Source organism: Epinephelus fuscoguttatus, linkage group LG20 (genome assembly GCF_011397635.1).
Source record: "Epinephelus fuscoguttatus linkage group LG20, E.fuscoguttatus.final_Chr_v1".
NCBI lineage: Eukaryota > Metazoa > Chordata > Actinopteri > Perciformes > Serranidae > Epinephelus > Epinephelus fuscoguttatus.
In genome coordinates, this window is record NC_064771.1 from 1,629,641 (window position 1) to 1,657,227 (window position 27,587).

Here is a 27,587-nt window from a genome sequence, read left to right on the forward strand (position 1 = left end):
TACAAGCACGGGAAGGAAATCCATTTATTCACCGAAGTATGTCCAACTCCACTACCATAGGTGGTGATATGCTCCCTTTCAGCATGTTAGGTTAGGTTGACCTATTATATCATAGACCAAACAATGGAGTGTCATCCTGCTGTTCCACCACTTTTTTGAACAGGTTGCCATTCTGTGTTTTCCTCCCATAGATTTTATTTTAAAATATTTAACTCTTTCAACTGACACAACATGAACTGTGTCTCCTCACCCATCCACAAATGCACAGCTCTGGATGTAGATTTCGCCCTGTTGTTATAGGTTCTTCTGTTACACATATAATGCTATTCGACTCCCAGGTCAAAGCCTCAAGTGGAAACTGTGAAGCATGTGCAGAGCGCCTAGGCCAGTTTGGGTCTGATCAATCTGGAAATCCATCGGTAAAAAAAAAAAAAAAAAAATCTTCCTTTAAATTGCAGAATCTGTCTTGAGAGATTTGGGTCTGATTGACTGTATACATGCAGGAGTAATTCAACTCCCAATCACATTATCTAGGTGTGTTAGACCAATTTTGAGAAATTCAATTTAGTATGATTTCAGTCAGACTAACATGTTTACATGTATTTTAAAAGTCTCATTTTAGTCGGACTAACCCACTAAATCCGTTTTCTCTAATGTCATACAAATGTACTATCAGAGCCTACCAGGTGGATCAGTAACATCGTGATGATCAGACAGCGAGAGAAACTGAGGATCTGCATTGAGCCCATCACTCAGCCATAGACAGACCATACTGTCATCTGCAAGAAAGCTAAAAGGCACAAACATCTTCATAAATGAGGACTTTTCAGAGGCTGTCCAGAAAAAGAGGAGAGAACTCCTCCCAGAGCTGAAAGCTGCCTGTGGCAGGGGAGAAATAGCCAGTTTAAGGTATGACAAGCTGGTTATCAAGTCCAGGAGTGCACCAGAAAGCCGATAATCAATTTGATTTGATACTTTTTTGTTTGTTCGTTTCTGTCTGACTAGCTGAAATCACAGTTACTCAACACAAAACAGTGGATAGGAGTAATATAGATCCAGATCCAGAACCTGTGGACTGCATCTTCAAGCCTTTTGACTCTTCTACTTTTGATTTTTATAATGTTGATGTTGACCCAGACCAAAATTTATTTTCCTCATCTGATGTCTCTAAACTGTGCAGTTATAATGAAACCCAGTTTAATAACTTATGTGCTTATATGCCTGCAAATACTTTTTCTACTTTTCATCTGAATATCAGAAGTCTTTCAAGTAACTATGACAAATTCCTTCATTATTTATCTTTACTCAGACATGACTTTTCTGTTATTGCTTTATCTGAATCATGGCTTACAGAAGACTCTAAAGAAATTTTTAAATGACCTAATTACAACTCAGTTCATCATGTAAGAGAAAATAGATCTGGAGGTGGAGTATCTCTGTTTATTCATGCTGATTATGACTTCAAAACAAGGGATGACCTTTCTTTGAAAACAGATAGGGCTGATGTGGAATCTCTTTTTGTGGAGCTCTCTGGTGTCTCTTGTGGAAAGAATGTTATTGTTGGGGTTATTTATCGCCTACCTGATTCAGTCATCAAAGACTTAATGAAAGTTTGTTCTGTTTACTTGACCTTATCAACAGAGAGAAAAAGCTTGGTTACATTTTAGGAGATTTTAATTTAAATCTCCTTCAACATAATTCAGATAACCTTATTGGGGACTTTCTAAATGTTCTCTATTCTAGTTATTTCTTCCCTCTTATTCATAAATCAACATGAGTTAATCTGCAAAAAAAAAAATCTGCAACTTTAATTAATATTTTATCCAACTCCTTGACTGAAGGAATGAAATCTGGTATTCTATATTCAGACTTGTCAGATCATTTTCCGATATTCCAACTCTCTGTGAACAAGCTTAATAGAGCTGAAAATTCTAGGGTAATAACACCTAAAAGAAATATAAGTGAGAAAAACATTGATAAGTTTAAAGACATGCTTAGCAATATTTCCTGGGATGATGTATATGAAGAGACTAATGCTGATTTAGCATATCAAAAATTTATGAAAGTTATTAGCTCTTGTTTCAATGAATGTTTTCCCACAGGAAGACCTACCAAGAAATGTCACCAAGACTTCAATCAGCCACGGTTCACAGCTGATTTGTTGAAGCTGCTAAGGAAAAAGAACAAACTGTATACGAGATACAGTGGTGGAAAAAAGTTTTCGGACACCCCATGCATTTGTGAAATATTGCATTAAGAATCACTCTTAGGTCTTCAAGTGCAATTTCTTTTAGTACAGTCACAGCCAAAACACTAAATAAATCCTAAAAAAGCCATTAAAAACTTAAAATTGATTGGTTCCATAAAAATACATAAGAAATTTTGAGTATTGGGTCATTTTGGTACCAGTGATGAAGGTCGTTCTTTTTATTAAAAGACACAATTTTTGTTGCCAAGCTCCTTGTCTACATAAAGCCGGCACATTTGAAAGTTCTTCAGACACAAAAATGGCTGAAACAAGGAACCTAACGCAGGAAACACGCCTGAAGATAAAGATTCTCAGCCAGGAAGGATACAGCTGCTGCCAGATAGCCAGGAAGTGCAGATGCAGTCATTCAGCAGTTGGATACACTCTGCAGAAATACAGACGAACTAACAGCTTGGAAGACAAACCAAGATCTGGGCGTCCAAGGGTTTCTTCAGCAAGAAATGACCGCATCCTGATCTGCATGTGCAGGCAAAACTGCCAAATGACATCACAGGAGCTTCAGCAGCAGTGGTCAAACCAAACTGGTATCCAGTGTTCCACCCGCACTGTACGTGGCCGACTTTTAGATCATGGCTTAAGGTCCTACAAGGCTATCAAGAAGCCCCTGATCAATGAGAGACAGAGGTTAGCCCGGCGTCGTTGGGCCCAGGCACACAAAAACTGGACAGCCAGGAATTGGAAGAAGATTTTGTGGTCAGATGAGTCCAGTTTCCAGCTTTATCTTCCTCCTGCTAATGTGAGGGTACGCAGAAGGCCAGGCGAAGCATTATCTCCAGCATGTACAGTACCTACTGTCAAGCATGGTGGAGGCAGTGTCATGGTTTGGGGATGCATGAGTGCTGCTGGTGTTGGTCATCTCACTGTCTGTGATGGCACATTGAACTCTACCAAGTATTGTACCGTTCTCGAAACCCACATGCTCCCTTCTGCGCATGCACTGTTCCGTTGAGGTAAAAACTGGATGTTTCAACAAGATAATGCCCCTTGCCACACATCCAAGGCCAGTAGAACTTGGCTGCAGGAGCACAGTATCCAGCTCAATCCCCGGACATGAGCCCCATTGAAAATCTGTGGTGGATTATCAAAAGGTCTGTTTCAAAGCATAAACCAAAGAATTTAGAAGAATTAAAAGCAGTAATTCAAGAAGAATGGGACAAGATTACCCCTCAACAGTGTCAAAGGCTCGTGGGGAACATGCCAGCCAGGATTAGAGCTCTACTACGTGCCAATGGCAGGACTACTAAATATTAATTTGATGATGTGATGGTTTATTTATTTTTTGTTCACTTTTGAACACATTCTCTGTTATTTGTTGACTTTGATACCGACAATGTTGAGAACTGAACTTTTGTTAGTTTTTCTTGTAAACAATAAACAAAAAAAATATAATTTGTATTTGTTTGTATCTGTTTAATACAGCCACACCTTTTGAAACACGAAAAAGATTTTTCTACAAATATTTCATGATAATATTTGAGATTGTGTAAAATTTTAAGGGTGTCCGAAAACTTTTTTCCACCACTGTACGTCTTAAATCCTACTCCTCCTTCTCATGGTGCTTATAAACCCTAAAGAAATAAATATATTAATTATATTAGATCTGCAAAAAAGAAATATTTTAGTGATGAATTAAACAGGTGTTCAAACAACATTAAATCCACATGGAAAGTATTAAAAAAGAAACTACCTCAGAATTACCTTCTGTTTTTCTGAATGGAGAAGATTCTTTAAGTAACCCATTTGATATAGCTGAACAGTTTAATGATTTCTTTGTTAATATTGGTAAGAAATTAGCAAATAAAATTCCTACTTGTCATGTAAACCCATTGGATTGTATTCAAGGGACATTTCCTGTTATGCCTTCTTTCAAGCTCCCCGATATCCAGGAAATAAGTGATTGATCAATTGAAAACATCTGCAGCTGGCCATGACAATATTCCAGTATCTCTTGTCAAGCAGGTGAAACAATTAATCTTGCAACCACTTTCTTCATCTTTTCCCTGTCTTTAAAAACAGGAGCTGTGCCAGAGGATTTAAAAATTGCTTAAGTTATTCCCTTGTTTAAAATTATCTACAACAGGATTTCAATACAATTCTGTACAATCATCAGTATGGTTTTTGAAAAAAAATTATTCCACTTATATGGCTCTGCTTCACCTGATTGACAAGGTTACATCTGCTCTCGAAAACAATGATTTGTCTGTAGTATTGTCTTAGACTTCTCTAAAACATTTGATACTGTAAATCACAATAAATCTTCTGTGACAGAAAGACAAAACAGGAGAATTAAATGCGGACTGTTGAATATCAGGTCTCTATCGTCTAAAGCAGTGTTAGTAAACGAATTAATATCAGATAATCATATTGATTTACTCAGTCTCACTGAAACCTGGCTGTGTCAAGATGAATATGTCAGTCTAAATGAGTCCACTCCTCCCAGTCATAATAATACCCACATTCCTCGAGGCAGCGGCCGAGGAGGGGGAGTTGCAGCCATTTTTAACTCTAGCCTGTTAATCAATCCTAAACCTAAACTAGATTATAATTCATTTGAAAGCCTCGTTCTTAGTCTTTTACATCCGACCTGGAAAACCTCACAGCCACTTTTATTTGTTATAGTGTACCGTGCTCCTGGCCCGTATTCTGAATTTTTATCTGAATTCTCAGAGTTTTTATCCAGTTTAGTTCTTAAATCAGATAAAGTTATTATTGTAGGCGATTTTAACATTCATGTCGACGTTGATAATGACTCCCTGGCTACCGCGTTTATCTCATTATTAGACTCCATTGGCTTCAGTCAGGGTGTACATGAACCCACTCACTGTTTTAACCATACCCTCGATCTAGTTCTGACGTATGGAATTGAAATTGATAACCTAAAAGTCTTTCCACAGAATCCCTCGCTATCGGATCATTATCTGATTACTTTTGATTTCTTTTTATTCGATTACACGCCACTCAGCAACAGTTAGTATACTAGATGTTTATCAGATAGTGCTGTCGCAAAACTTAAGGAAAAGATTACTTCGTCGTTAAATTCAATACCAATACCTTCAGTAACAGAGGATTCCCGTGCCGACTTTAACCTCTCTCGAATTGATCATTTTGTTGATAGCACCGTAGGCTCGCTACGAACAACGCTCGACTCTGTAGCTCCTCTTAAAAAGAAGTTAAAAAAACAAAGAAAGTTCGCTCCTTGGTATAACTGTCAAACCCGTAAGTTAAAACAAATATCGCGAAAATTTGAAAGGAATTGGCGATTAACCAAACTGGAAGAATCTCGTTTAATCTGGACAGACAGTCTCAAAACTTATAAGAGGGGCCTCCAATGCCAGAGCAAACTATTACTCAGCTCTAATAGAAGACAATAAGAACAACCCCAGGTTTCTTTTCAGCACTGTAGCCAGGCTGACTGAGAGTCAAAGCTCTATTGAGCCTTGTATTCCCTTAGCCCTTAGCAGTAATGATTTTATGAGCTTTTTTAATGACAAAATTCTAACTATTAGAGGCAAAATTCATGACCTCTTGCCCTCAGATAGTACCTATCTAACCTCAAACACAGCTGTAAAATCTAATATATATTTAGATTGCTTCTCTCCAATTTCTCTTCAAGAATTGACTGCAGTGATTTCTTCATCCAAATCATCAATGTGTCTCTTAGACCCCATCCCAACTAGGCTACTTAAGGAGGTCTTTCCTTTAGTTAACACTCATATATTAGATATGATCAATATATCCTTATTAACAGGCTATGTACCACAGTCTTTTAAGATAGCTGTAATTAAACCTCTGCTAAAAAAAGCCCACCCTGGATCCAGAGGTGTTAGCCAATTATAGACCAATATCTAATCTTCCCTTTATGTCAAAGATCCTTGAGAAAGTAGTCGCAGACCAGCTGTGTGATTTTCTCCAGGATAATAATTTATTTGAGGAATTTCAGTCAGGATTTAGAGTGCATCATAGCACTGAGACAGCTCTAGTTAAAATTACAAATGACCTTCTGATTGCTTCAGACAAAGGACTCGTCTCTGTACTTGTTTTATTAGATCTTAGTGCGTTTGACACAATTGACCATCAAATTCTACTGCAGAGACTGGATCACTTAATTGGCTTAAAAGGTTCAGCACTAAGCTGGTTTAAATCTTATTTATCTGATCGTTTTCAATTTGTTGGCGTTCGCAATGAACCATCCTTACGTACTAAAGTTTGTTTTGGAGTTCCATGAGTTCTGTGCTCGGACCAATCCTGTTTACTCTATATATGCTTCCTTTAGGTAACATCATTAGAAATCACTCTATAAATTTCCATTGTTATGCGAATGATACTCAGTTGTATTTATCAATGAAGCCAGAAGAAAGCAATCAATTAACTAAACTCCATAATTGCCTTAAAGACATAAAAACTTGGATGAGCACCAATTTCCTGATGTTAAATTCAGACAAAACTGAAGTTATTGTTCTTGGCCCCAAACAACCCAGAGACTCTTTATCTGATGACATAGTTTCTCTAGATGGCATTGCTCTGGCCCCTGCCACTACCGTAAGAAACCTCGGAGTAATATTTGATCAAGATTTGTCTTTTAATTCTCATTTTAAGCAAACCTCACGGACTGCATTTTTTCATCTGCGTAATATTGCGAAAATTAGGCCTATCCTGACCCGAAAAGATGCAGAAAAATTGGTCCACGCTTTTGTTACCTCAAGGCTGGATTACTGTAACTCTCTATTATCAGGTAGCTCTAGTAAGTCCTTAAAAACTCTCCAGCTAATTCAGAATGCAGCAGCACGTGTACTAACAGGAACTAATAAACGCGATCATATCTCTCCTGTTTTAGCTTCTCTGCACTGGCTCCTGTAAAATCCAGAATTGAATTTAAAATCCTACTGTTAACTTATAAAGCTCTAAATGGTCAAGCTCCATCATATCTTAGAGAGCTCATAGTGCCATATTATCCCACCAGAACACTGCGCTCTGAGAACGCAGGGTTACTCGTGGTCCCTAAAGTCTCCAAAAGTAGATCAGGAGCCAGAGCCTTTAGCTATCAGGCTCCTCTCCTGTGGAATCATCTTCCTGTTACGGTCCGGGAGGCAGACACCGTTTCCACATTTAAGACTAGACTTAAGACTTTCCTCTTTGATAAAGCTTATAGTTAGGGCTGGCTCAGGCTTGTCCTGTACCAGCCCCTAGTTAGGCTGACTTAGGCCTAGTCTGCCGGAGGACCCCCCTGTAATACACCGGGCCCCTTCTCTCTCTCTCTCTCTCTCTCTCTCGTATCCTATTACTGCATCTAGCTAACCCGGCCATTCTGGATGTCACTAACTCGGCTTCTTCTCCGGAGCCTTTGGGCTCCACTGTCTCTCAGATTAACTCATATCACAGCGGTGCCTGGACAGCGTGACGTGTGTGGTTGTGCTGCTGCCGTGGTCCCGCCAGATGCCTCCTGCTGCTGCTGCCATCATTAGTCATTAGTCATACTTCTTCTGTTATTATACACATATGATTATTGTCACACATGTATACTGCCAGGTATTAATACATACTTTCAACATATTGTACCGCAGCAACCAGAACTATAACTATAATATTATTACTTTCATTAATGTTGTTGTAAGCTACTGTCATTACCTGCATCTCTCTCTCTCTCTCTCTCTCTCTCTCTCTCTCTGTGTCATATGGATTACTGTTAATTTATTATGCTGATCTGTTCTGTACGACATCTATTGCACGTCTGTCCGTCCTGGAAGAGGGATCCCTCCTCAGTTGCTCTTCCTGAGGTTTCTACCGTTTTTTTTCCCCGTTAAAGGGTTTTTTTGGGGGAGTTTTTCCTTATCCGCTGTGAGGGTCTTAAGGGACAGAGGGATGTCGTATGCTGTAAAGCCCTGTGAGGCAAATTGTGATTTGTGATATTGGGCTTTATAAATAAAATTGATTGATTGATTGATTGAATATCTTATTGGCTAAGTTATATAAATATGGTTTTCAGGATGTTACTCATAAATGGTTGACAAATTATGTTTCTAACAGAGCTCAGTCTGTTTAAGGAATGCTATTCTTAATAATAATCATGTTTGCAGATGACACAACCCTTGTTCTCTCACCCTCAAACTTTAGTTCATTGATTGAAAATGCAAATGTTGGTTTAGGTGCCTATGTTGCATGGTTTAAAATAAATAAATTATCTCTAAACATTAAAAAGACTAATTTTATTATTTCTAAGGGCAGGAAATCCCATAATATGAATTTATCTCACATTATAATTTAGTCCATTGAGATGCCCCAGGTATCAACAACAAGATTGCTGGGAATTATCATTGATGGGGGTCTGAGCTGGAGAGAACAAATTGATTGTGTTAGTAGAAAAATAAATAAATCTATTGGTATAATAAGGAAGGTTAGCCATCTTATCACTAGAAATTGTCTTCTTACTCTCTATTACAGTTTAATTTATCCTCGTCTTTCATATTGCAGTTTAGTTTGGGGGAGTACATATCCCACTACTCTCCAAAAGATTTTGACCCTTCAGAAACGCTTTGTTAGAACTGCATCCCGATCAGAGCCATGTACTCCTTCTGCCCCTTTATTCCAGAATCTTTAGATCCTTATAATTCATGATATTAATGTTTTTCAAGTATGCATTTTTATTTATAAGATTCTCTACTCAACTGAAAATATCCCAGAACAGTTTAGGACTTAATTCGTAGCAAATCCACTTGTTCATTCATTTACCACACGTCAGTCATCAGCTCTCCATCCTCCAAAATCACACTTGCAGATGCCAATTTTCTATTAGATTTAGAGGCACAAAATTATGGAATAGTTTTTCTCACATTGCAAGTAATGGTTGGAACATTTAATTAAAGCTTTGTAGCGAAACATGTAGCCCACTTGAAAGCTTTCTGTATCTCATTTCCAGGTTTTTTTTCTTTTTATTGTAATTTTTATGCTTTGTATATTATTTATGTGTCCTTTATGACACTGTCATTTTAATTGTATTCGGTAGAGGCTTCAAATAAGCCAATCGGCTTTTTGCCTCTTCCTGCACTGTATTTTCTATGGTATATTTTATTTTTATGTTGTGTTTTATTTTATTTTTGTGCAAAAATAAAAAACAACTAAAACCTACTTGGGGTGCAGACTTCAGCAGACTTCACTAATTTAATAACCCACAATACGAAGGTGACGTTGTGGGTTTTCCATATGCAAAAAAAACCAAAACAAAACAAAACTTATGAATGTGTAATAGTTATTGATAGTGAGAGATACAGATAGAGATATGTACAAGGCTGTATAGGGAATAAAAATGTATTTTATTATTGCAGCCTATCAGGCTGTGCAGACTAAAAAAAAATGGCCAAAAAACAACAAAATAAGTTAGCAGCAACGCATCTTTAACTTACTAAACAGTTGTAGTTTGCAATTAAATCTATGGAGCACAAACATACAACAGAACTCAGATAAGATGAGAAGGAATAAAGCTTGAAGAAAAAAAAATAAACCAAAGGCAGGTTTATTAAAATACACCTTAGGTCATAACAAGTAACACAGCTCTAGAGCTCAACATCAACTATTCAAGGCCAACTTGCTGAAAACAACAACCTTATGGCTAGCCCCTTACATGTGGGATTTAGGGCTGACCCAAAAAATTCGAAGCTTCAAAGCTTCGTTTAATGGCATGGGATTCGATTGTGAAAGAAAAAAAAAATCGAATATTAGGCCTTTTTTTTCTCCCGTTTTTTGGGGGGACCTTGAACGCAACACTAATCATGTCGTCCATTTACGGTTGTTTTTTTCCCCTTTAGCCATATGTAAACTCAAAGAATGAGAAGCAATGTCTGTTAGGCATATAAGATTTCATGTTCCAGTTCCAGTTTGTGTTTTTAATTGATTGATTGTTTTTGGTTGGTTATTAAAAAAGAACATCTCCGACAAGGAAATAGAAAGCCCGACGTACAATGAATGGAGACCTATTATCCTATAACAGTGTGACTCAAAATAATGATAAAATAGATTTTACTGATGTAAAATAATATGCTGGGCGGCACGGTGGTGTGGTGGTTAGCACTCTCGCCTCACAGCAAGAGGGTTGCCAGTTCGATCCCGGGCGTGGGAGCCCTTCTGTGCGGAGTTTGCATGTTCTCCCCGTGTCAGCATGGGTTCTCTCCGGGCATTCCGGCTTCCTCCCACAGTCCAAAGCCATGCAGATTGGGGACTAGGTTAATTGGTAACTCTAAACTGTCCGTAGGTGTGAATGAGGTGAGGTGTGAGCGTGAATGGTTGTTTGTCTCTATGTGTCAGCCCTGCGATAGTCTGGCGACCTGTCCAGGGTGTACCCTGCCTCTCGCCCAATGTCAGCTGGGATAGGCTCCAGCCCCCCCGCGACCCTCAAGAGGATGAAGCGGTTAGAAGATGAATGAATGAATGAAAATAATATGCTGATGGTGACATTTTCCACTGGTCCGCTGCACTCTGAGGGCCGAATTCACAATGAACTGCGGCCGTTGATAGCACCTTGAATTGCACTTCACTTACACCCGCAGTTTGCCCCGTCTTCACATCCTAATCACAAAGGATATTGCGCTAATGATATACCAACGCAAACACGCCCACAAAGTATGGCAGCTGAGTGCAGTTTGCCCCTGATTTGCCCCTGATTGCAATTAGCCACATGGCAAAGTATAAATGCTGGCTTTGCGCCAAGAACACCGTGGCAGAACAATGGCAGACTTTGTTTGGCAAAGTACTGAATACTGTATCCCCTCATGTAGTGATGTCTGCTGGTGAGTCAGTCTAACAGTGTCGGATGGGTTGAGGCTGTGGATTTGACCAAGTTTGACCACTTTATCACTATTCCCTCTCACTTGTAGCTGTTTTTTCGTTATCTTTTGAATTTCAAATGAATTATGGAACCGTTTTTGTTCACGTTTTTTTTACCCCGTTTCATAAAATAAATTATTGAAAGTTGCTTTTGAAGTGCATGACAGAAGTGCGTTTTGAGAACGACCGCAGACTGTCACCTGTTCAACGCATCAGTATCTTCGTATGCCATTAAAGTAATAATGATTATAATAATAATGTCAAAATATTATTTACAGACTGATTTAACAGACGATCGCTGCTGCCATGATCACTGGAAAGTGTGGGCGAGAGGCTTCCACAGGAGCGCCCAGTTTGCACCAGCTTTCTAAAGACGTTATTTATTTCACTCAAACTGCGTGTGGCTATTAGCGCTGGTGTTAGTGAATTAGACGTTGTTTATCAATGAGGCTCATTTGCCTAGAATGGGGCAATTTTTCCACCAAAAATGTGCATATTACCTCATTTAAATACGTGCAAATAACACCGGAGCACCGAGTCACAATCTGCTTGGCAGCGCAGTTAGTGGAGCATTTCACCCCCTGCGCGTGCTTTGTGAATCAGACGGTATCTGTTTGCTCCATTTTTACTGGTTTAGTGGTCACAAAAGCCACGCAATCCTTTGGTGAATTCGGCCCTGAGTCTGGTGTCAATGACACATGCTGCTCTGAGTTGCGCGCATCTGTCTGCTTGCGCTGCAGTGTGCGCTGAGGGTTTTAATTTTTAATATTAAATCAAAAGTTAAACACTACTTATCAGCAACCACAAGTGCTTTTTCGTTTGTGAATATTTTTATCTTAATTCTAGGCTTGCAAGAAACTACCCTTCCACCATAATTTTTAAGTTATTGACTTTTTTGGACTTTTTTTTTCGCTCAGCCCCCACCCCCAGTGGCAGTCCGAGTGTGTTTACCTACGCATCGTTGTTTGTAATAGGTGCGAGGAGGAAAATAAATCATACATTCATGGATACTTTTTGTCAAAGCTTGAATGCCAAGAAAATTTAATACTTCATAAAATCACGACACCCTGTAGGTACTGTTCATCAACTTATATAACATATATATGAATACGACAGCAGTGATAGTTGAATGTTTCCATGGCAACGAGTAAAGCGGTCTTGAGGGCTGTCTATCAGCCACTTGCAGCCCTCGCAGACTTTAGCCCCTTTTACACTGGCAGATTTTCCGCGAATGTTGAGCCGTTTTGCCGGCAAGCTGTGAGCGTTTAGACACACAGAGCCGGATTGGTGAGTTGATCCGAGGTACCCTCGTAGGGTAGTCATATTCAATCAATCAATCAATTTTATTTATAAAGCCCAATATCACAAATCACAATTTGCCTCACAGGGCTTTACAGCATACGACATCCCTCTGTCCTTATGACCCTCGCAGCGGATAAGGAAAAACTCCCCAAAAAAACCCCTTTAACGGGGAAAAAAAACGGTAGAAACCTCAGGAAGAGCAACTGAGGAGGGATCCCTCTTCCAGGACGGACAGACGCGCAATAAATGTCGTACAGAACAGATCACAGACACACACAATGTGATCTGTTCTGTAGAGAGAGAGAGAGAGAGAGAGAGAGAGAGAGAGAGATGCAGGTAATGACAGTAGCTTACAACAACATTATTGAAAGTAATAATATTATAGTTCTGGCTACTGTGGTACAATATGTTGAAAGTATGTATTCATATCTGGCAGTATACATGTGTGACAATAGTCATATGTGTATAATAACAGTAGAAGTATGACTAATGACTAATGATGGCAGCAGCAGGAGGCATCTGGCAGGACCGTGGCAGCAGCACAACCACACACGTCACGCTGTCCAGGCACCGCTGCAATATGAGTTAATCTGAGAGACAGTGGAGCACAAAGGCTCCGGAGAAGAAGCTGAGTTAGTGACATCCAGAATGGCCGGGTTAGCGAGATGCAGTAATAGGATACGAGAGAGAGAGAGAGAGAGAATGAGAGAAGGTGCCCGGTGTATTATAGGGGAGTCCTCCGGCAGGCTAGGCCTAAGTCAGCCTAACTAGGGGCTGGTACAGGGCAAGCCTGAGCCTGCCCTAACTATAAGCTTTATCAAAGAGGAAAGTCTTAAGTCTAGTCTTAAATGTGGAGACGGTGTCTGCCTCCCGGACCGTAACAGGAAGATGATTCCACAGGAGAGGAGCCTGATAGCTGAAGGCTCTGGCTCCTGATCTACTTTTGGAGACTTTAGGGACCACGAGTAACCCTGCATTCTCAGAGCGCAGTGTTCTGGTGGGATCATATGGCACTATGAGCTCTCTAAGATATGACGGAGCTTGCCCATTTAGAACTTTATAAGTTAACAGTAGGATATTGGCGGTGCCCTTTTAGTTTAAACAGAGTGAGGCAGCCTTCCACAACGGGAGGGGCTGTAAAAGACTTATGGGAGGAGCAGTTGATGACACTGCATGTGTGAGCCACTGGCAGTGGATAAACAGGTAACAGCTGATAGCAGGAATTAGCGAGCAGCTAGTAGCAAGAGGGAAACACAAACCTGACATACACTGTAAAGATGAGCAACTAGGAAGACAAGGAATTGCGCCCCCTCCTTGTCCATGCAAACGAAGAGGCCATTAACCGTCAGATGACGGGAACAGTGAAGAACAGGCCGACTTACGAGAAAATCACCAAAGGACTGACTAGCCGCGGCTCCCCTCCCACGTCACTGTTTACATCACACACTGAGCTACACGTTTTGTTACTTGCTCACGCTCCCCATTGCCCCGAAAAAGGCGCATTCTGTATAAACAAAAGTAGGCAGGTGGCTTTTTGCCGCACTCCCCGATTTAGCTTTTATACTGCCAATGCTGAAAAAAGGCTGATTGGGCTTTCCTGCAAATTTGCACAACTCCTATCTAAAAAGGGCTTTTACGTGATGACAGTAAATACTTTACATACGTACAACTACAGTCCGCAAGGACTCAGTCTGCAAATCCAGAGGGTGGACATTTGGATTCAGTCTCAGACTTGACCGCAGCTTGTTGTCATGACCTCCTGCTGCAGCCGCCTGATCTTGTCCACTTTCCAGGCAAGTCGCAGTTTATTTCAAACAAGCTTACTGAGTTATGCAGTTATCCAAACACCCACTCCTGGACTTTCCTCCTCTCACCCACATTGGCCTACATTGGCAAACTCACTCCCTCATTTTACATTAAAAAATAAAAATAAATAAATAAAACGCTGGTGCACTCCCTATATTTATGTGTTATATTTCCAATCTTTTGTCATGTTTAACATTCGCGTTTCAAAGGCATCTGCGTATTGTGATCATAACAGTGCACACTATGCATTAAAATTGTAATTTCTAATAATGACAAGCAATATTTGTATGCAATCCTTGTTTACACAAGCACTATGAGCAGTCAGAAGCAGGCAGGGCCGGAGTGGGACTCATTTTCAGCCCTGGAGTTTCATGCCTCAGACTGGCCCACTTTAGATCACGACGTATTATAACCTTACATGTTAAGTCTACAAGAGAGCACTGTTCTCTAAAGCCTCGTAAGTCAGTGTTTTTTTCTAAAATATTTTCAATTCAGTTCAAGTAAGGGTTGCTGATTTGTTGGGGCGCCGGTGGCTTAGTGGTAGAGCAGGCGCCCCATGTACAAGGCTGTTGGCGCAGCGGCCCAGGTTTGACTCCAGCCTGTGGCCCTTTGCTGCATGTCACTCCCTCTCTCTCTCTCTCCCCCCTTCACACTTGTCTGTCCTATATATTAAAGGCTAAAAATCTTAAAAAAAAAAGGGTTGCTGATTTGTTGATGCTGATTTATTTCAACATGAGTGAACATTTTCAACAATATCAGAATCTATATTCTGTTCAATAAGTGTTCACGGATATCCAAACCTTAAAAATGAAATAAAAGAATAAATAAAAATATTAAATATTAAATTTGAAAAAAATAAAAGTGTTTTTCACAAACTTGACACATTTGCAAATCTCTTTCACATTCAGGACCCGAGGCAGAATTTTGGACCGCGACCCACTGGTTGGGAACCACTGGGTTACAGTTAATGTTATGGTAAAAGACATTTTGCACCATGAGCTAAGTTGTATACACAGTTGGTGACCTCCTGCCCGTGTGGATACTAGAGTGTCTCACATGAAGTTGTGCTTGGGTGAAATAAGGAGCTCTGCCTGGTTCAGAATTCATCTCTTTGTCTTATTCTAGCAATCAAGAAATCTAAGCTCGCCACAATATACAGTCAGGTCCATAATTATTTGGACAATGATACAGTTGTCGTCATTTTGGCTCTGTACACCACCACAATGGGTTTTAAATGAAACAATGAATACCTGCTTAAACTGCAGACTCTCAGCTTTCATTCAAGGCTTTTTTCAAAAATGTAGTATGAACTGTGTAGGAATGACAACCATTTCTTCACACAGTCCCTCAACTTCAAGGGCTCATAAGTATTTGGACAAACTAACATAATCATCAATTAAACAGTCAGTTTTAATACTTGGTTGCAAATCCTTTACAGTCAATGACTGCCTGAAGTGTTGGACACATAGGCATCATCAGATGCTGGGTTTCTTCCCTGGTGATGCTCTGCCAGCCCTTTACTGCAGCCGCCTGCACTTCCTGCTTGTGTTTTGGGTGTTTTGCCCTCAGTTTTGGCTTCAGCAAGAGAAACGCATGCTCAGTTGGATTCAGGTCAGATGATATGACTTGGCCATTGCAGAACATTCCACTTCTTTGCCTTAAAATGTCTTTGGTTGCTTTTGCAGTATGCTTCAGGTCAATGTCCAACTGCACTGTGAAGCATTGTCCAATGAGTTTTGAAGCATTTAGTTGAATCTGAGCAGATAATGGTGCCCCAAACACTTCAGCTTTCATCCTGCTGCTCTTGTAAGCAAGACAAGACTTCACTAGAATAAATACAGAGGGTTTATCACAAGATGCAAACCATTGGTTAGCCTCAAAAATGGAAGGCCAGATTAGAGTTTGTCAAAAACCATCTAAAAAGCCTGTACAGTTGTGGAACAGCATACTATGGACAGATAAAACAAAGATCAACTACCAGAATGATGGGAAGACAAGATAAGGAAGAAGGGAAGGAACTGCTCATGATCCAAATCATACCACCTCATCAGTGAAGCATGGTGGAGGTACTGTTATGTCATGGCCATGCATGGCTGCCAGTGGAACTGGTTCTCTTGTATTTATTGATGATGTGACTGCTTACAAGAGCAGCAGGATGAAAGCTGAAGTGTTTGGGGCACCATTATCTGCTCAGATTCAACCAAATGCTTCAAAACTCATTGGACGATGCTTCACAGTGCAGTTGGACAATGACCTGAAGCATACTGCAAAAGCAACCAAAGACATTTTTAAGGCAAAGAAGTGGAATGTTCTGCAATGGCCAAGTCATATCATCTGACCTGAATCCAACTGAGCATGCGTTTCTCTTGCTGAAGCCAAAACTGAGGGCAAAACACCCAAAACACAAGCAGGAAGTGCAGACGGCTGCAGTAAAGGGCTGGCAGAGCATCACCAGGGAAGAAACCCAGCATCTGGTGATGTCTATGTGTCTAACACTTCAGGCAATCATTGACTGTAAAGGATTTGCAAACAAGTATTAAAACTGACTGTTTAATTGATGATTATGTTAATTTGTCCAAATACTTATGAGCCCTTAAAGTTGGGGGACTGTGTGAAGAAATGGTTGTCATTCCTACACGGTTCATACTACATTTTTGAAAAAAGCCTTAAATGAAAGCTGAGAGTCTGCACTTTAAGCAGGTATTCATTGTTTTATTTAAAACCCATTGTGGTGGTGTACAGAGCCAAAATGACGACAACTGTATCATTGACCAAATAATTATGGACCTGACTGTATTTTTCTAATTTAATTGCATTTTTTTTGTAATTTCTTTTTTATTGTTTTTTCAAACAAACCAAGCAAAACAAACAAATAAACAAACAATAACAATAATAAAAAAAATACAACCAATAAGATTCATCACAAGTCGAGAAATCACAACAAATAAAACTACAGCAAGACAGAACAAAGGGAACAAGGACAGAGGGAAAACAACTGAGACACAGATACAGTACAGGCCAAAAGTTTGGACACACCTTCTCATTCAATGCGTTTTCTTTCTTTTCATTACTATTTACATTGTAGATTCTCACTGAAGGCATCAAAACTATGAATGAACACATGTTGAGTTATGTACTTAACAAAAAAAGGTGAAATAACTGAAAACATGTTTTATATTCTAGTTTCTTCAAAATAGCCACCCTTTGCTCTGATTACTGCTTTGCACACTCTTGGCATTCTCTCCATGAGCTTCAAGAGGTAGTCACCTGACATGGTTTCCACTTCACAGGTGTGCCTTATCAGGGTTAATTAGTGGAATTTCTTGCTTCATCAATGGGGTTGGGACCATCAGTTGTGTTGTGCAGAAGTCAGGTTAATACACAGCCGACAGCCCTATTGGACAACTGTTAAAATTCATATTATGACAAGAACTAATCAGCTAACTAAAGAAAAACGAGTGGCCATCATTACTTTAAGAAATGAAGGTCAGTCAGTCCGGAAAATTGCAAAAACTTTAAATGTGTCCCCAAGTGGAGTCGCAAAAACCATCAAGCGCTACAACGAAACTGGCACACATGAGGACCGACCCAGGAAAGGAAGACCAAGAGTCACCTCTACTTCTGAGGATAAGTTCATCCGAGTCACCAGCCTCAGAAATTGCAAGTTAACAGCAGCTCAGATCAGAGACCAGATGAATGCCACACAGAGTTCTAGCAGCAGACCCATCTCTAGAACAACTGTTAAGAGGAGACTGCGCGAATCAGACCTTCATGGTCAAATAGCTGCTAGGAAACCACTGCTAAGGAGAGGCAACAAGCAGAAGAGATTTGTTTGGGCCAAGAAACACAAGGAATGGACATTAGACCAGTGGAAATCTGTGCTTTGGTCTGATGAGTCCAAATTTGAGATCTTTGGTTCCAACCGCCGTGTCTTTGTGAGACGCAGAAAAGGTGAACGGATGGATTCCACATGCCTGGTTCCCACTGTGAAGAATGGAGGAGGAGGTGTGATGGTGTGGGGGTGTTTTGCTGGTGACACTGTTGGGGATTTATTCAAAATTGAAGGCACACTGAACCAGCATGGCTACCACAGCATCCTGCAGCGACATGCCATCCCATCCGGTCTGTGTTTAGTTGGACGATCATTTATTTTTCAACAGGACAATGACCCCAAACACACCTCCAGGCTGTGTAAGGGCTATTTGACCAAGAAGGAGAGTGATGGAGTGCTGCGGCAGATGACCTGGCCTCCACAGTCACCGGACCTGAACCCAATCCAGATGGTTTGGGGTGAGCTGGACCGCAGAGTGAAGGCAAAGGGGCCAACAAGTGCTAAACACCTCTGGGAACTCCTTCAAGACTGTTGGAAAACCATTTCAGGTGACTACCTCTTGAAGCTCATGGAGAGAATGCCAAGAGTGTGCAAAGCAGTAATCAGAGCAAAGGGTGACTATTTTGAAGAAACTAGAATATAAAACATGTTTTCAGTTATTTCACCTTTTTTGTTAAGTACATAACTCCACATGTGTTCATTCATAGTTTTGATGCCATCAGTGAGAATCTACAATGTAAATAGTCATGAAAATAAAGAAAACGCATTGAATGAGAAGGTGTGTCCAAACTTTTGGCCTGTACTGTATATACATAAATATGTACATATCTATGTCGATGCCTGATACACACAAAAATATATATGTGCATCATACATATTTTACATAGTACAATATCAAATTGTACTTTATATTATGTACACTAGTTCACACCTAAGATTGTAACAAAGGGTGCAACTCATCAGTACGTCAGGTTACAGCAGTATAAGGGCCCCATATTTTCATGAGTGTTAAGCCCACAAGGTTTGTCCGATTTACGTATGTTTTTTTTTTACCAGCCAACAAAAAGTTGTATATAGCCTCATTGTATTTCAATAATACATTGTGTGGTAAGCTTAATGGTAAAATGTAGCTTATGTTATTAATTTTGGGGACTATTATCATCTTTAAGATATTAATTTTCCCCAGGAGGGACAGCCCCAATTTGGTCTTATTCTGTAAAATAAGCTCTATTTTCTGAATTAGAGGGAGGAAGTTGTTCGTCATAATGTCGTCCAGCCATGGAGTGAGCTTTAAACCCAAATATCTTAGGCCAGATGGTTACTATATAAATTGCCATCCCCGCGTAACACTAGGTGGACAGAATCTCGAAAATGGGCATTGCCTCAGACTTCGACCAGTTTATTTTGTATCCAGATACACCTGATAAGGGGTCAGTCAAAGTGAGGATGTGGGGCACAGTTGTTACTGGGCTTCTAGACAGTAGAAAAATATCATCTGCTTACAAGAGTAGTTTATACTCTTCACCGCCTGCCTTTATACCAACTACATTGTCATTTCAAGCACCAGAGCAAATATTAAGGGGGATAGAGGACAGCCCTGCCTTGTCCCTCTGTTGTTACGGTGTGAGTCAAAATACAACTAGGCAGGTGGACCCAAAAGCAGACTTAACACAGCGGGGCAGAGTTCAAACGGTGATTTAATAACAAAATAAAAAGTAACAGGCACAGGCTTACTTCAAAGCACAAAAGGTCCAGAAAACAAGGTGGAAATCCAAACAGCAAACACGAAGGAGTCCAAAAACACTTGAAAAAACACTGGAAAGGCTCAGGAACTCACACCCAAAAACAACACACGAATTGACAAAGACACGGAGAAACACAGGGACTAAATAGACAAACTAATCAGACACAGGTGGGTCAGCAAACAGGTGAACAGAATCAGTGATCAAAAAAGAGCGGGAAAAAGACAAAGACAGGAAGTAAAGACAACAAAGACACACAAGGGGAAACAAGACTACAAAATAAAACAGGAAGTGCCCAACAGAAACTCGAACCATGACAGTTTGCTGTTTGGATTTCCACCTTGTTTTCTGGACCTTTTGTGCTTTGAAGTAAGCCTGTGCCTGTTACTTTTTATTTTGTTATTAAATCACCGTTTGAACTCTGCCCCGCTGTGTTAAGTCTGCTTTTGGGTCCACCTGCCTAGTTGTATTTTGACTTACACCGTAACATCTGTGAAGTTGAAAACGGCGAGACTTTCAGCGTCAACATTAATCAGTGATACAGGGTGGTAGTTACCACATTGTTGCGGGTCCTGCCTTTTTTACGAATCAAAGTTATTATAGCAGTTTGCATACTATCTGTAAGAGGCGCCCTTTCTATTGCATCCTTAAAGACTGTAGTCGCAGGCAAGGAGATCTGAAAAAGCTTTATGAAATTTGGCTGGGAGGCCGTCCTCCCCAGGAGATTACCCACTCTGCAGGTCCTTTATAGCCTTTTTAACCTCCTCCAACATAATGTCAGCTCCAAGTTCACATTGCTCCTTATCTGACAAGGTTGGGCATCTTACACTAGATAAAAAGGATCTAATGTCTTCATAATCTGTGTTGTCTGAGCTATAAAGATTTTGATAAAATGTGGCAAATATGGCATTTATGACGGTATTGTCTGTCTTCAGTTCGCCGCTGTCACTTAGTATAGCTGGTATAATTGACTGGGTATACAGCTGCTTTGCTCTCTGTGCTAGAAATCTTCCAGTCCTCTCCCCTTGTTCATAATATTTATGTTTGGTTCTGAACAAAGCATATTCAACTTTCTTCTGTAATATGGAATTAAATTCTGCTTTTAGGGTATTTAATTCAAGTAGGGTGGTGTTGTAAGATTGGGTAGAGTGTCTATTTAGCTGTTTGCTCAATAACTGAAACTAGCGATTCTTAGATAAGAAAATAATCTATTCTTGAATAAGAAGTGTGTGGATGAGAGTAAAAAGTAAATTCCCCGTCTGAAGGGTGTGTTACGGCTGTGTATGTGTTCTGTGCTGCTGTCCCTTTTCCCTCCCTTGTAGATCTGCTCAGGTGTGCTGCATTACCTAAGGAAGTGCAGCATACCTGGCATGGAGGAGGTGTTTAAGAGCTCCTGTGCCAGCAGCAGAGGGGAGAGGCTCTGGTGTGGAGACTGCTGGTCCTGCTGCCTCTCACTGTGGGGTTTTTGTTGTCTTGTCTGCTTGTTTTCATTCTAATAAGTCCCATGGATTTGATTGTTTTAAAGGTGTTTATGCGGTTATTGCTGGGTCAGTGTTTGGAGTTTTGTTCACCCCATAGTGCCGCCTAAGGGTGGGGCGTAGCAAATGGGGCCTCGTCCGGGATCTGAACATCCATGAGGTGATGTAAATGTAAGTTTTTGTGTGTATCTCGTGGCCTTTTTGTGTAGAGGGCATCTCTTTTGTTAAATTATTTGTGGTTGTTGCTCTGTGTTTAGTTGAAACTTTAGTTTTGAGCACCCTGACTAGGTAGTCACCAGGCAGGTAAGATCTTGCCACTTTGTTGTTTTGCCTTATTTATTTTTGGTGGTAATCCTGAGTGGGGGCACGCTTCAGTATATTACAGTTGGCTGTTTCTACGGTCTTCTGTGATGTACTGAGTTCAGCGTGTAAAGCCGCCTCGAGCTTTGCAGGCCACTGAAGACTAGCTAGGTTAGTTAGCTGTCTTGGTAGGTACGTCAGGGTTGGGGTGCTTCAACAACTTGTTTCCTAGTTTTTAGCACTTTACAGAGCAACTTGGCACTTTACAGAACAACTTGATTGTGATTTGTTTTGCTTGAGATGACTAGTTTCTGTTTGGTCACAGTTTTGTGTAGCTGTGATAAATACAAGTGCAGTAACTTGTGGTTTGTAACCGTTAGGGTTGTGGTAACTGCACTCCACATTTGTTGGGTCACTTGTGGGTTGCTGCTTAGGTATAAGTTGGTAACATTTGTGTAGTGGTTAACTACATTGTGACCATTTTGTTCTGTGGTTGTTGCAGTCCACTTTTTGGTGTGGTCACTTGTGTTACTGCTTTTGGGTATTTGTTGTAGCAAATTCGTCGTGACCTTTTTCGGGTTTTGGGATAGGGGGTGCGTCCCAAGTCTCTTATTTTTATAGTGCTACTGCTAGCTCCTTGCTTGAACCGGAAGTCGTTCGAGGTCCGCCATCTTCTAGGCCGTCCCAAGTCTCTTATTTGTGTAGCGAGGAGCTAGCGCTAGGAGCTAGCAGCAAGCTTTAAGCAGCTATGAGCTAGGATGGTTGAGAGGTTCCTAACAGGAAGTCTTTTTCAGCTTGAGGCCATGACGTATAAATACCCGCCCCCTTTATCTGGCTCATTTGAACGAGATGGTGGAGAAATAGCGCAAGTGTACCCGTTACATGCATTCTTTGCAATGAAACGCTGTAATTCACATGCCTACGTGACTACAAAGAGTAACGTTAATGATATTTCGTGCAAGACTGTCATGTTGTAATTAAGTTTATTTCATTCACAATCTGTTGCATTGTTCAGCGGACTGTCGGTGATGTGTGGCTGTTAAATGTACAGCTGCTCATGTCCAGAACCACACGTGTTGATATAACACCACACACAAACACACACACATTTGCCCATCATTAACTGTCCTGCATGTCATGTGAGTGGAATAATGTTTAATAGCTTGTAGGTAATATTAATTAGCCTATTAATATTAATATTAATTAATATTATTACTTTCATGTTGTTGTAAGCTACTGTCATTACCGTCTGTCCTGCACCTCTCTCTGTCACTGTCTCTCTCTCTCTCTCTCTCTCTCTCTCTCTCTCTCTCTCTCTCTCTCTCTCTCTCTCTCTCTCTCTCTCATTGTGTCATACGGATTACTGTTAATTTGTTATGCTGATCTGTTCTGTACGACATCTATTGCACGTCTGTCCGTCCTGAAAGAGGGATCCCTCCTCAGTTGCTCTTCCTGAGGTTTCTACCGTTTTTCCCCCCGTTAAAGGGTTTTTTTGCGGAGTTTTTCCTTATCCGCTGTGAGCATCCTAAGGACAGAGGGATGTCGTATGCTGTAAAGCCCTGTGAGGCAAATTGTGATTTGTGATATTGGGCTTTATAAATAAAATTGATAAAATTGATTGAGGTAGACTGACAGGTCTGATGTCTTATTCACTCAGCAGCTGACTTGTTGAATGATGGCGAGTGGATTTAATAATAGTGATAATAATAATGATAATGATGCTCATCACAGTGACAGTGGCAGGGCTACAGACCGTTCTTTAACTGCCACAAACTTCGGCAAATGTCTCAATAACAATGGTAACACATGCAAAACTGTGTGACCAAAGTCATGACGGCGGGGGGCAGGGGGTTACGGCTTTGATCAGCGAATATAATGAGACTTGGGATGTACGCTAAATGCTGGCTCCGTTATGCAGCAGATCCAGTTGTGCCGCTGTCATCAGGAATGGACGTCGCTTCACATGACGCTTCAGAGTAAGGCCGTCTCATGTCTCTTAAACCGACAATGCTCGCTAATCGCTCCTAGCGCTAGTTCCTCGCATTTTTTCCTAGGTGGGAGGGGCTAAACAGCTAGCAAAGTCAGCTAGCAGTAGCACTAGCAGTAATTTAAGAGACTTGGGACGCACCCGTAGTCACCCCACAGATCACTGGATCTTAGAGTGGTGGGTGTGGCTTCCCAATTCATCAGGTCCATTTGTGTTGCTGGTATCCTGCATCCATTACAGTAACTTATGTGTGTGGTTGAAGAACAAATGGTGTCCATTTTGTGTTGTGGTAGTGGCAGTTCACTTTTGTTGGATCTTTGTGTTGCTGTCGGTATGGCAGCAACTTTGTAGCTGGTCTACTTGTATGATCCTTTTTGGTATGTGGCTGTTGCACTCCACTTTTGTGTTGGTCACCTGTGTTATTTGGTGTTGCTAAATGCAGTAACTTTGTTTGGCATTGTTTTTCTTTTCACCTCATAGTTGTAGCCATTTTGCACCTGGTGGGAGTGGCACCCACTGATTTGGCTTTTTTTTTTTTTTTTTTATGATTCGATCTTGTTAGATCCAAATTTGACCTAAGGTGACACCTTATCACCCTATCAGTCCTATTAATCTGTGTGTTTAGTTGTTTATTTTAACATACAGCCTTGGTAAGTAGCACTCATTTCCTCTTACACTTTCAATGAATTAATAGCATTTGTCAATGAACTATGGGGTGTTTAACCGTAATGTATTTACCTTTACTATCTCAGTACTTGAGATTGACAGTGTGACAAATTATTTATTCATTGTTTTAAGGGTGGGGGTGTTATGGCTGTATGTCTTCTGTGCTGCTGTCCCTTTTCCCTCCCCTGTAGATCTGCTCAGGTGTGCTGCACCTCCTCCATGCCAGGTGTGTTGCACCTGGCATGTTTAAGAGCTCCTGAGTCAGCAGCAGAGGGGAGAGGCACTGGTGTGGGGACTGCTGGGGGGTATTCCAGAAAGCAGCCCTGCGTTCCAAATCGCATACTTCTACTATATACTTTTAGTATGTACTGCAGCTGCCCTTAAAAAGTTTGTAGTGTAGTATGCAGTATGCATGCAGTATGCATACTATTGGGACACACTACATCCGCCATCACATCGCTCCCTGAACTCCGACCCTCTTGCTCACTTCCGTCCGTAGTGCCACATTTGAATATTTTGTGTTGTTGTACTTTGGAGATGCAGCAAATCTCCTCTCGTCAAGCTTGTCAGAGTCGTGCATACCGTCGGAGGTGCCGGAGAGCTCTGTTGCTGTTATGTCATAATGTATGTTGTTGTTTCTAATAAACTGACGTGTTCACGTAAACAGTCCCAAGCCTATTATTAGTGACCTGTCTATTGAACTAGTCACCAGTAGGCATATTAACCCCCTTCACACACAGCTCTCTGTTGCTGGCAGATGTGTGTTGTTAAATATATTTACAGCTATGCAGCTGCTGGCACTATATTCTGTCTGCACGTGAAGCAGCCTTACATTCACATTACTTTTATTTGTAGTGTAACATACTTGCACATTCTTAAAACATTACTTAATATGTATTTGACTTTTACTATTTATATATTTACTAGTCTATACTGCTCATACCTGGCTCATAGTGTATTCATATTTAGTCATATTCATTCATTATTTATACCACACTTACACCACTGCCTATGCTGGTAGAATCTTCTATATTGTAGTCATAGTTGAACCCTAACATTGATTATACTATAATCTCAATAAAGTTGAATGTTGTAACCGTGTTCTTGAAAAACTGTATGATATGTGACAGTATATAATCAGATCATTGCAGTCCTAATATGTAGTGTCTTAGTATCTTAAATTAAATAAACCATGTATGAAAGGAAGTGTGGGCGTTGGTTGTACTTGCAGCTCAGTTAGTGTGACGTAACTTCCGCTGTGCAAAGGATTGTGGGTCAGAATGGCCAAAGAAGCATGCTGACATGCATACTGCAAAATATGACCTGATGTAGTAGAACATCCTAGTACTTTTGGCATACTGCATCTGACATACTATGTATTGGGACACACTAATTCTTTTTCTGGCATACTAAATAGTATGGTAGTATGGGTATTGGAATGCAGGGCAGGTTATGTGAAGAGAATAAGTTAACCCTGAGATGAGGGAAACTCTGAGTTATCCGTTCCAGAAAGAGAGGTAACTGAAACTCTGAGTCAATCACCATGGTAACAGACTCTTGTGAACATAACCTGCTCGCTGACAGGTTTTCTTCAATAAACCCTGAGTTTTTCTCTGTCTCCTCCCTCTTACACGCTGTTTCATTTCCTCATTCATTCAGTCCGTGTCAAAGCTTGTATCGAAGCGCATTAATTAGCGGAGATTTACCGTCTGTAACAGTCTAAATCCTGCTGGATATTAGTTTGTTCCTCAGGACTGTCTCAAGTTACTGAATTTATGCACATCAGTCATTTCTTTGGACATCATTTTTTGTCTTAACATTCAAATATTACACGGTGAGAATTCACCCTCAGCTCAGAATCAAACCTCTGTCCTTTTTATATCATTTTTTTTTATAACACTGTGCACAAGGATCAGACTGTCAGTCTGTTACAGCAGCTCCCAAATGTTTATTGCACATAATGTGTAGGTCTAATTTTTTAAATTTTAAAAATCAGTATGAAGCTTTAGACACCTAGTTTCAATGACTAATGATCTCTATCACTGATGTCATTGGTTGCACTGATGGAACATAATTCCTATAGCCTAATATTGGGGATTATATGTTAATATTTCTGAGTGAGCAATGGTGCAGCATTTCAGTGTCTTTAAATTTGCTACATTTGTAGCTGAAAAAGTCACTGAATGCTGTTGAGTAAAGATACAAATAGATGTGCAACATTTTAAGATCTATCGTATTTTAACCTTAACGTCTTTAAGTGCAAACCACCAAACATATTATTACTGGGTCAGACTGTGAGTTTACAGTCATGTATTTATGTCTTTGATCTATAGCCTAGCCTATATGTTTTAAATCTTACTATTTTTCAGTTGCTGCCTCCTGTGTTTTTCCCCATCAGATTAAATCTAAACAAATATATTGTATATAACTAATATAATGTAATGTATCTACAGCCTGATACAGTCAGATTCCACCACTTTATCTTCATTAATAAAATGTAAGTCTGATAAATATTGAATAAACGGACAACACTGAATAAAACTTTTTTATTAACTTTATGGTTAACTTATTTACACTTTCCTCGCTCTGACTCAGGCTCTTCTTTTAAAGATAAACGTGCACCGTGTGCTACACATGCATTAATATCTCTACATCCACTGGATTAAAATGGAGGCGCTGTCTTTTATTTACCTGTTGCCATGGTGAATCGTGGAGTCGGAGCTCCATTGATGATGGCTTTTTATTGTCGGCTGAACATACTCAGAGTTGACTGAACTAACTCAAATCAGCTGTTCTGGAACTGGTAACTCAAAGTTTCCCATCTCAGGGTAAATCAACTCAGAGTTCAGGGTTAGACTCAGTTTGTTGAACCTCCTACCTGGAATACCCCTCTGGTCCTGCTGCCTCTCACTGTGGGATTTTTGTTGTCTTGTCTGCTTGTTTTCATGCTAATAAGTCCCATGGATTTGATTGTTTGAAAGGTGTTTGTGTTTTTTTCGGTTTTTACTGAGATTTTAATGTCATTTTTAGTCTGGTACTGAGGTTTTAATGTCACTATTAGTCTTTTATCGATGTTTTATGTTATTCTTAGTTTTTAACTCCATTGTTTCCTCAGTGGGGACCCTCTGCACTGGGGGCTGTGATTGGCCCTGGCCGCGTTGGTGCTGCCTCGTGGGTTTGCTTCGACTGGGTTGGGGGGGCTGCACTCTGCCTTCTTGGCAGTGGTGTGGGCCCCTCTATCTGCCCATGTTGAGGTGGACTCCGTGTTGGTGTCCTGGGGCCTGTATCACGAAGCAGGATTAATGTCTTAGCGAGGTAACTTCAGGGTTTACCCTGGGTTTTCGGTCTCACGAAGCCGGTTCAGTTCTTATCGGGGTAGATCACCATGGTA

At 40.5% G+C, this 27,587-nt stretch overlaps 1 protein-coding gene across 8 annotated transcripts in view; it reads right to left on the reverse strand.

Annotated features, from left to right (window-relative positions):
• Positions 1-27,587, reverse strand: part of ccdc57 (coiled-coil domain containing 57) — a 148,179-nt gene that overhangs the window by 92,112 nt on the left and 28,480 nt on the right. The gene's annotated exons all lie outside the window — the stretch shown is intronic.